Source organism: Phascolarctos cinereus, unplaced genomic scaffold (genome assembly GCF_003287225.1).
Source record: "Phascolarctos cinereus isolate Bilbo 61053 unplaced genomic scaffold, phaCin_HiC Scaffold_4;HRSCAF=312, whole genome shotgun sequence".
In the NCBI taxonomy this organism is placed as follows: Eukaryota; Metazoa; Chordata; class Mammalia; order Diprotodontia; family Phascolarctidae; genus Phascolarctos; species Phascolarctos cinereus.
This window is the reverse complement of record NW_027555847.1, coordinates 20,807,342-20,818,468: the sequence shown is the minus strand read 5'-3', so window position 1 is coordinate 20,818,468 and position 11,127 is coordinate 20,807,342.

Below are 11,127 nucleotides of genomic sequence, written 5' to 3'. Positions count from 1 at the left end.
GAGGGAGGGGAGATGCCCTACTCACTGGCCGGCTTGGCTCTACCTGCCTTTCCCTTCCCCGTGGGACTCACATCTTTCTCTGACACAGTGGGCTCACAGTTTCACAGATTTAGAGCTGGGAGAAGCTTCAGAGGCCATTTTACAGATGAGGAAACTGAGTCCTCAGGCTGCTAAGCCACTTGCCCAAAAGCATAAAATTGCATTTCTGGGAAGGGACCTAAGACACCATCTCAACAGCACCTGCTATGTGCCGGGCACTGTGCATCTTTAACCAGATGTAAGTGACGTAACCCTCTCTACAATGTTCAATTCCAATTCAATGCAATGAGCATCTACTAAGCGTCTAGTATGTGCTTGACACTAAGCTAGGCATTGGAGAGCCACAGCTAGGAGATGCCCTAACCTTCAGGCACTCCTGGGGGCAATATCCTTGCCAAATGGTCAGCTAGGAGAGAAGGAGAGAGAGAGAGAGAGAGAGAGAGAGAGAGAGAGAGAGAGAGAGAGAGAGAGAGAGAGAGAGAGAGAGAGAGAGAGAGAGAGAGGAGACCCAACCCACCCTCCCAAGGAGACCCTCCCACTTGGGGATGGCTCTGATTGCTGGGGGGGATGGTCCTTAAATTAAGCTCTGTATACCCCCTCTGTCCTGTCTGTTACTCAGTAGACATTTTTTTTTCTTTTGGCTAGGCAATGGGGTTAAGTGACTTGCCCAGGGTCACACAGCTAGTATGTGTTATATGTCTGAGGCCGGATTTGAACTCTGGTCCTCCTGAATCCAGGGCTGGTGCTCTATCCACTGCACCATCTAGCTGCCCCTCAAGAGACATTTATAAAGTGCCTACTATGTGCCGGGCACCTTGCTAAGCTGTGTTATCACAGTATCATAGATTTAGAGTGGGAAGAGGGATTTTAGAGGCTGTCGGTCTAACTTCTGCATTTTACAGATAAAGAAACTGAGGCTGAGGGAGGTTAGGTGACTTGTCTAGGGTCACCCATTCACTCAGTCATGGTTGGAGGCAGAATTTGAACCCAGGTCTCCCTTACTCCCAGTCCAGTGTCCTACCACCTGTGCCACACAGTCTTTCTGAGTACTTCTGCTCACTACTTCTCATTATGCCCTCTGGGTCCAAATAAAACAAGTTGAATCCCCTTTTCACAGGGCAGCTCTTCAAATTCTTGAAGGCTGCTATCACCCTGTCCCAGAGTCTTCTCATCTCCAATCTAAACATTCCCTGTTCCTTCCACCGAAGCTTTCTGGCAAGGTTTCTGGTCTCCCAGCCTGAGTGCCGTCCTCTGAACATGCTCCAGCTTGCCAATATTGCTTCTAACATGTGGTGCCCAAGCCTGAGCACAGTCCTCCAGGGATGGTCAGATTAGGACGGAGCAGTGGGACTCCAGCCTCCTTCCCTCTGAGGCTGCTCATTGAGGCTTGAAATCCCTTTACTGGAGAGTGAAGTCTTCCAGCTCACGAGGAGACATGAGCTTTAATGCAGAAACCCTTGGGAGAGCCAACACCTTGCCTTAGAGGGGGGCTGTGGAAGGGCGAGCCAATCGTGAGCCTCTGGGGGGGGCGAGGGCGAGTGGAGAAGCCAGGTCTGGGAGGCACAGCCTGGCATGGAGGAGATGCTTCATCCATGGTGTTTGAGCTGCAGCAAAGCAGAAAGGAGAGGCGCAAACACGCCCAGGGCTCGTCGACCCTATTAAGACACTGGCAGACCACGAAGTGCCCACCAGCTCATGGCCTTCGGCTCCATCCCAGTGGTGCAGGGGGCAGAGCCCTGGATTTGGAATCTGAGGTCCCAGGTTCAAACCACTTGTCTCTCACTCTCTGCATCTCATCGGACAAGTCTCTTCTCTGGCTGAGGTGAAGAAAGCGAAGCCCAGGGAGGTAACTAAGCTCACATAGGTAGAAGGGAGAGATGGTAGAACATAGGTCCTTAGGCTGTAGTTCAGACTTCACGTGTCAGGGCTCTGGTCTCCTCATCTGTATAGCGAGATGTCCCTTCCAGCTCAGGCTACATCTGAGATCTTAAGCTCTCAGCAATGCTTAGCAAGCCTCCCTTTCTGTCTATAGGCTCAAGCTCTAGCCAGGAGTTGGGACCTGCTATCTCAGGCAGACCAGAAGGCCCTTTAAGGGAGCAGGCCTAGAAAGGGGTGGGAGGGGCACATAGGCCTGAGCTGGCAGAGGCAGCCTGCCCACCTGCCCAGGCCCGGAAGTGCTGCCTACGCACAGCTCTATCCAATTTGAGTTTCCTATCTGGTCACCTGGCGGTGGGGACCTAGCAACAAAGATAGCTGTGAGGGCAGCTTGCATCTGGCAGGCCCTTTCTAGTCAGGGTCCATTAGAACAGCTCCCTCTTTCTCTGTCACCCCATCACTTGGAGGCTTAAACCTCAGAATCCAAGATGGTGACGGCAAAGTCACAGATGGTGACAATTAATTAGGAGAGAAAATTTGCCTCTAGAACAAAGGATAAACTCCATAGCTTGGCATTTAGGCCTTCTACAGTCTGGCTCCAATCTGCCTTATTTCACATCATTGCCCTTCACAAACTCTAAATTACAGGCAGACTAGCTGGTCCTTGAATTCAGCAGGCCATCTTTGACCTCCATGCTACCATACTGGGCCTCAGTTTCCTCTTCCACGAAATGGAAGGGTTTGACTAAATCAGGGCTTCTTCACCTTCTTTGTGTCATGGACTCCTCTTGGCAGCAGTCTGATGAAGCCCATGGACCCCTTCTAAGAAAAATGTTTGTAAATACATGAAATAAATTATGTAGGACTACAAAGGAAATAGATTATAGTGAAATTCAGTGATCAAAAAAATTAAAAAACAAGTACATGGACTGTGGATTAAAAACTGTTGGACAAGAAAATCTCCAATGTCCTTTACAACTGTTAAGGTTATATGGATGTATTCATTCATTCTGGTTAATTTTTTAAGTCAGGAGAGAACACAAAAAGCCTTTGGAAAACATCATTCCATTGTGCTTTCTAGCTATGTTTTCTGTAGTGTCTTACATAGAAGAAACGGATTGTTAGAAGCCCCATAGCTGTCAAACGCCCAGCAATTCTTCTGCTTGCCATCCTTAGCTATGGGGACGGGAGAAATTCACCCTCTAGAGGTGTGACTCAGCCAAGGTCCCCCTTGACTCTAAAGAGCCTTGTGCTTTCATTGTGACTCCAAGTGGCCGAATCTGCCAAAGGAGGGGCCACAGCCCTCCTGTGGCCCACCCTGCAGTGGGGTCTCCAGGCCTTCCTGCTTCCATTTGGACCCGAGGTGCCCTGGGAGTGGTTTGTCTGCTGTCTTTTAGCACTTTGGCCTTTGGCTTCAGCTCTGGCACTCAAAGTGCTGGGAGAGGTGAAAATGAACAAGTATTGGTTTCCCCCTAAGAATAATCTGGTCTTCATGGAAAAGATCACAGCTCAGTTCCATTTGAGGCCTCAACGAAACTGAAATGAGTAAGGATTTTGTACCAACATCAGCTTTCCCTGGGACAGCATGGCTTCCATCAAACTGCTCCCTTCTTGGTGAGGTGAGGACCGCAAACACACCGCTCATAATCCGAAGACGGGATGTTCTTTCTGCTTTGGTCATTGGTTCTGTGATCGTTGGTTTGGGTCATATACCCTTCCTTGTATATCCCCGATATACACAACAACATGGAGACAGGCCTTGATGAGATGTAGGAACAGCCTTTTATCATGGCATCATGCGATCATAGATTCTGAGCCGGAAGGCAGCTCAGAGGCCGCTTAGTTCAAACTCCTCATTGTACAGATGAGGAAACTCACCCAAGGTCTCACGGTGAGTAAGTGGTAGTTCCAGGAGCACCGGGAAAAGGCCATTACCCAAGGGAGAGGGGGCACTGAATGTGGAGAGAGGCACTATCGTGACCCAATATTTTCCTGAGAAGCCGCTCAAAAAATGGCAGCCCATTCATTCCTGCCACGAAGGCCTCTCCATTGTCCATTGAGTGACTCAACTTGAATTCTTTGGAGATGGTGGGGTTTTATGTCTCTACCCAACAGCATCAGCAGAAGGTATTGCTGTTTAGAAGTCAGGCCTTTGTTTTAGGGAGCAGTTTGGGGTCAGCTCAAGGGTTGTGGTGATGCCTCTGTCTGCTGTAACTGGGATGAAGTGGTTGGGGCCAAATTTAAAGGATGCTAAAGGTCATTTTAGTGCCTCAGCAGTGTAGAAATAACAGAGGTTAAAATATTGTTAATAGGAATAGTTAAATGAGAAAGCTACCAGAGGGTACTTGAAATCCTCTCCTTGTCCCTTCCCTGGCAGCCTCCTCAACAGCAGCCTTGCACTGGTGTCCCAGAATCTCCATCTCTCCCCCCATCTCTCCCTCCAAACAATGTCCATCTCTCTTCACCAAGCTGTTTCATATGTCTTGTCTTGGGGCCGGTGGCCTCAGGCACAATTCCTAATGGCCAATGGTCAACACTTCCCATTTAGTCAGCCAAAGACCTAGGACTAGAACCCTCTTTCAACTATACCAGTCTGTATGAGAGGAAGGAGAGGTCACTGTGGCCCATGGGAAACCAGGACAGGCTTCACAGAGGAGATGGAAGTTCTTAAGTTCCTTACTTAGTCCAGAACAGGAGCAAGGTTATGTGACTGGCCTGGGTAATGGTGAGAACCATAGCTGGGAATCTGGGGGCAAGCTTGAGGCAAGTGGTGTGGAATGAGTTCTCAGTTGAGAGGTAATGGGACACCATCTTGGATCACTCCAGGCTCCTAGCTGGGGTGGAAGAGGGAATTCATCCCAGCCTGCCATATGGCAGCTTCATATTTTAACTAATTATTCTTGTTAATTAGGTGCTAAGATCTGCTTTTTTTTTCTAGGACCAAAAGTGCTAATTTTGCACCCCCCCCCATTTGTTCCCTGGGACAAAGTCCATCTCACTTCTACCTAGTTAGAGTTCTGCTGATATAGCTGATATGGCTGGAACTTGGGAACTATTGCTTGGAACACCTGGTTTGCTATTCCTTTCAAAAATAGACACTTCAGCACTTCTCATTTGGATAGCTTAAGCTATCTAAGTTCCCTTTGAACTCTCATTCCCTTTGTAGAGATAGCCTGACCCGATCAAAGAAGACTCAATTTGGAGTCAGAGGAGTAGAGTTCAAAACCTGCCTCATACTCTCTGTGGAACCTTGGGCAGGTTGTTTAATCTTGGTCCTCACTTCCCGCCTCTGTCAAATATGGCGGTTGGACCAAACGGCCTCTGAGGGTCCTTGGAGCTCTGAAGTCCTGAATCCCTGACTGACCCTGGTGGGCAGGGGAGATGGAAAGCTCTCAACCAGACAAAGACACCTGAGCATTCCGTCAGGAATGGTGGCGGCCTAAGTGACCAAAGCCATGGAGCCAGGAGGCTTCCCTCAGGCTTTCTTGCAAGGCCACATCTTACTGCATCTGCTCTTCGTAGAAGCTTGTCATCTCTCAGCTGGGCTTGGGGAGGAAGATGTGGCTAGGAATGGGTCTGGCCACTGGAATGCATGCTGATTGGCTGATGTCATGACCTACTGCTTCTCCATTTTCTACAGCCTCATTGGGAAAGCACTGCATTTACCCCAATGTTAAAGCAGCCCCCCCCCCAAATTAGCTTCTCTGAGCTTTCGTCCTTGATCTGATTAAATGAGACCTGGGCCTTTAAGAAGGGCTCCCTTTCCTAGCCCTCCCCCCTCCAATTACAGCACTAATTTCAGTAATGGAGCATTAATAGAGTAATGGGCTAGTGAAGCTGGCCCGAAGGAACTGTGGAGCTCAGCACAAATTGAGTAAATAAACCATATATTAGATTTCTAAACAATACTTTTAGTCCAGTCCCCAGGGAAAGAGAGTCGTCAAGACTTACTTAAGTCAGCCCTGCAAAGTGTATGTAAAAGAAAGATCTGGGGCCATTCAGATTGGGGATGTTTGGAGTGGCAGGAAAGGCCACCATGGCCCTTAGAACCAAGGAAGGAAAGACAAGGGAGAACTGCAACTTTCACGTTGTCCTTCTTTTCCCTCCCTCCCTCCCTTCCTCCTTCCTTTCTTCCCTTTTCCCTTCATCCTTCTTTCCCTCCCTCCTTTTTTCCCCTCCTTCCTTCCTTACCTCCTTCCTTCCCTTCCTCCTTTCCCCCTCCTTTCTTCCTTCCTTCCCTCACCCTTCCTCCCTCCCTCCTTCCTTCCTTCCTTCCCTCCCTCTCTCCTTTTTCCCCCTCCTTTTTTCCTTCCCTCCCTCCTTTTTCCCTCCTTCCTTCCTTCCTTCCTTCCTTCCTTCCTTCCTTCCTTCCTTCCTTCCTTCCTTCCTTCCTTCCTTCCTTCCTTCCTTTCTTCCTTCCCTCTCTCCTTTTCCCCCCTCCTTCTTTCCTTCCTTCCCTCCCTCCTTTTTCCCTCCTTCCTTCCTTTCCTTCCTTCCTGCCTCCCTTCCTCCCTCCTTCCCTTCCCTTTCCTTGTCTTCCTCACACAATTTCTCTTTCTTGATTTACTTGTTACTGATGGGAATCTCTGTGGCTGTAGACCTAACAGTAAGTTGCTGGCACTGAAGAGATCTGGTTTCTCCCATAGAAAACAATTTTTTAATCTGGTCGAGAGATGGACCCAAAGGTTGCCATCTCTTTCTCTGTCAAGCAAGAGGATTGGATTAGATAGCTGATAATAAGGTCATTTCCACTTGAAACATCTTGTGTTTTTTTTTTCTTAGTCAGTGGCTCCAAGTTGGGGGTTGGGTGGGGTGGGATCATAGGACCACTTCCAAGCCTCATTCCACTCTGCTTTTCTTCGTGCAGGTGATGGGCTATCAAAAAAAACCTGGCCTCCTTGCTTCTGCTAACATAAGACCTTCTATTTCTCATCTCTGCCGTCTTCATGGCTTCACATGTGTCCCATGCTTGGAATATTCTCCTTCCTTGCTGCTTCCTCTGAGTGACCTTCAGAATGCAACTCAGGAACAACTTTCTACATGAAAACTTCCTCAATCTTCCCTGCCACTGGTATCACACGCTGACTATCTGTGTGGCTCTGGGCAAGCCACTTAGCTCTTCTCAGCCTCAGTTTACTCATCTGTAAGATGAAAGGGTAAGATGTGATGGCCTCTGAGGTCCCTTCCAACTCTACGTCTGTGATCCCAGGGTCTCCCTCCCCCTTATAAATGTCTTATATTTGTTTTGTATATACTTGTATATGGAAGAGTCTGTCCTGGTAAGACTCCAGCAAAGATGAATGAGTTGGGAGAAAGTCTAAGAAACACAAGTATAAAAGGAGAAGGTCTTCAGATGCAAAACCAATATTCCATACTTTAGAAAGGGATGTGAGGCCAGAATACTTGCCCCAGCAGCGACTGCGTTCATATCTTTGTCCTGAGCCACTTGTCTGATTGATTTAATATTTCGCTGTTTCTTTCCTTAGGTTAAGGATTCTGGGGAAAACGACATTACTTACACTCAGAGAGTTGACCCGATTACAATTTATTGAGGTGGAAACAAACCTGAAAGGTAGGGGACTATGGGCACGGAACAGCACATACACTATTAGTCTAGGTTAATGTGTTGGTTTGCTGAGTTGCTTTTATTCCTGTCTATGTTATAAGGAATGAGTCTTTGGGTAAGGAGGGGGAGAGATTTGGGAATGAAAGTGGTGTAAAGATGAAAGATTTCCACAGTGTTTTAAATGTAAAAGGCAACAATAAAAGATTTTGTTTAAAGATTAAAGGAGAATAAATCTGCTGTGAAAGGATCCTGGCAAGGCCAGAGGCAGCTGGCCCTTCAGGGTCCCAGCCTCTGTCCTCCTGCACACAGAGAACAGCCCCTCTCTGCTCAGTCGGCCCCCATGGCCAGGTGCCCTGCTGTTCCTGGGCAACTGCATCGCTTGGGCCTGAGGAATATGTAAAGTCAGCTTTACCCATGTTCCCAGCTCGCCTGGGAACGTGCACGTACCCACTGCAAGTAACCGGATCCCAGGGCGCACTTGTGGTCACCTCTTATGAATTCACTAGCCGCCTCTCTTGCTCCTGGAACCTTGTTTCTTTGGTGACTCCCAGAGTAATGAAAGCATTTTTTCACGTGGTACTGAGACAAGGATTGTGAGGATTCCTTTCCCCATTTTACAGATGAGGGGAGTGAGGCTCAGAGGGCATGGGGTAATGTCCCCAGTTTTCACTAGCCTTTTAGAATGTCTGAGAAGCAAGGGCCATCCTACCTGCCCCAGCCTGGCCTCCGATGGTCAGGGTGCCTGAGCCCCGGCCCACAGGAGGCGCTTGGGAAAGGGTGAATCGTCTGTTCCCGAGGCTGTCCTCACTGTCACATTTGGGGAGGAAACTGCCTGATTGCATTCCTCATACAACTGTTTCTTTTTCCATTGGGTAGAGGGGGTAGGAAGGAGAGAAAGCAGACACTTGTTAATTATAAGTAGTTTAATTTTTTTAAAAAGGGAAAGAGTGTCTTTGGGCAGAGCCCTAACAGGGGCATATGAAAGGGGCCGAGTAGCCTTGGCCCAGGGCTTGTCATTGTGCAGAATCTCCAGGCTCCACTGTCGGTGGGGAAGGAGGGGAGGGGGCTGAAGATGAAGAGGCAGATTAGGCAGCTGCTAAAACATTGACCGACCAACCAACTGACCAACTGACCTACCAACCAACCAACTGACCAACTGACCAACCAACTGAACAACTAAGTGACCAACTAACTAACCAACTGACCTACCAACCAACCAAGTGACCAACCAACTGACCAACTAACTAACCAACTGACCGACCAACCAACCAACTGGCTTACCAACCAACCAACCAACTGACCAACCTACCAACTGACTTACCAACCAACCAACTGACCAATCAACCAACTGACCGACCAACTGACCAACCTACCAACTGACCGACCAACCAACTGACCGACCAACTGAGCGACCAACCAACTGACCTACCAACCAACCAACTGACCGACTAACTGACCAACCAACCAACTGACTTGCCAACCAACCAACTGACTTACCAACCAACCAACTGACCAATCAACCAACTGACCGACCAACTGACCAACCTACCAACTGACCGACCAACCAACTGACCGACCAACTGAGCAACCAACCAACTGACCTACCAACCAACCAACTGACCGACCAACTGACCAACCAACCAACTGACTTGCCAACCAACCAACTGACCTACCAACCAACCAACTGACCAACCAACCGACTTACCAACCAACCAACTGAAGAACCAACTGACCAACCAACCAACCAACCAACCAAATGACCGACCAACTGACCAACTGACTGACCAACCGACTAACCAACTGACCAACCGACTGACCAACTGACCAACTGACTGACCAACTAACCAACAGACCAACCAACTGACTGACCAACTGACCAACTGACTGACCAACTAACCAACAGACCAACCAGCTGACCAACCAACTGACCAACTGACCAACCAACTGACTAACCAACTGACCAACTGACTAACCAACCAACCAACAAACCCATGCCAGGACCTCGGCTCTTTGGCCTTCAATCAGCCCATTCTCTCCTTTCTTTCCTGTCACTGCCCCCAAAAGGAAGTGACTGTCTTCTCTGCATCCATACATGTCCCTTTGGCTGTGTGTTGCCCCTTTTTTGTGGGGTTGGTCCCCTTTGTGGAAGGTGCAGTGGAGAGATTGTGTTGGGCCTGTTTCCTCATCTCTCAGATTGGGTAACTGTGCGAGATGACCTTGGAGGTCCTTCCCAGCTGAGTCTATGGTCCTGAGAGTGCCATGGATGTTTGCTTTAATCTCATTTCAGGTGAGTCAATCAGCAAGCATTTATTAAGTGCTCACTGTGTACTGTGTTCAATCCTGGGGAGACAAAAGCAAAGCCAATATAACAATGTTGCTGGGAGTGGGGAGGGTTAGTGGGATATTACCATTTGTTGATTCTTTGGGAAGGATGCTGGATGTTGAGGTAGAAGACCTGAGTTCAAATCCGGCTTTACCCTCTTTGCTGCCATATGACCTCAGGCAACTGGCTTCATTTTTTGGGGTCTCAGGTATTTTCTCCCCATAAAATGAGAGGGTTGGATTAGGTGACCTCTGAGGCCCCTTCCAGTTCTAAAGCTGTGACCCTAATGTGTGATCCTACCTCGGGATGGTCCCATGCTCTGAGTGTGTGACCCTGCCCCTCTCCCACACCGATCTTCATCTCTGAGCAGTCTTCAGTGGAGAGAAGCCTTAGTGAGCTCTAAAGCCAAGAAAAACACCCAGTGAGCGCGTCTTGTGGGACTGGCAGGTGGCAGGGGGAGAAAGACAGACGACTAAGTGTGTAAGAAAAGAGTTGGAGACAAGTTTGAATGGGGAGGGGTTAGAGAAGTTGGACAGAGTGGAATAAAAAAAAATTATTGAATAGTAAGTGCCAGGCACCGTGCTGAGGGTACAAAAACAAAAGCAAAGGCAGCCCCTGCCTTCAAGAAGTCTACATTCTAACAGGAGAAGGCACCACACATAGAGGAGGGCAGGCAAGCAAGAATGCCGAGGAAGCCATTGTATCCTGTTAAAAATACATCTAAGACTGAGGGCGCCTCCCTGTGTACCTGCTGACTCCTTTGGAAGACGCGGTCTGAAGAAAGCACAAGCAAGTCAGTGATACGGGTAATTAGACTCATTTGTACTTGTCAGGTACACTAGGATTTCAGTGATTTAAGCAGCTTAAAAGGGTCAAGTGGTGAGCACCCTCCCCAGCGACAAAGGACCTAATGGAGGCTTGTGTGAGCCCCAAAGCCATCCATCTCTTCTCTAGAGCCTCATGGCCTTCATCAGAGAGAACTGGGGCTGCCACGGTAACTGTGGAGATGAGACAAGATAGGTTCTTGCCCCGATCCCCCACCGAACTTTGGTTAGTTCCCAGTGTGCACAAAGGTCTGCAAGAACTTAGCCTGAGTCAGTGGATCTATCCTTGAAGACCACTTGCATAGACTTGCAGGGAACTGCGATTGTGATTCTATGTGAGCATCCTTCCGTCCATGCAGATTGCAATACCACTGTGCTTCTCCAACCAGGACACAGGTTCTTGTGTGTGTCTTGTAGATATCTCTTTATATATATGTTATCTCCCCCCTAGGAGGATGTGAGCCTCTTGAGGCAGGGGCTGTTTTTCTGTTCTTGGAATC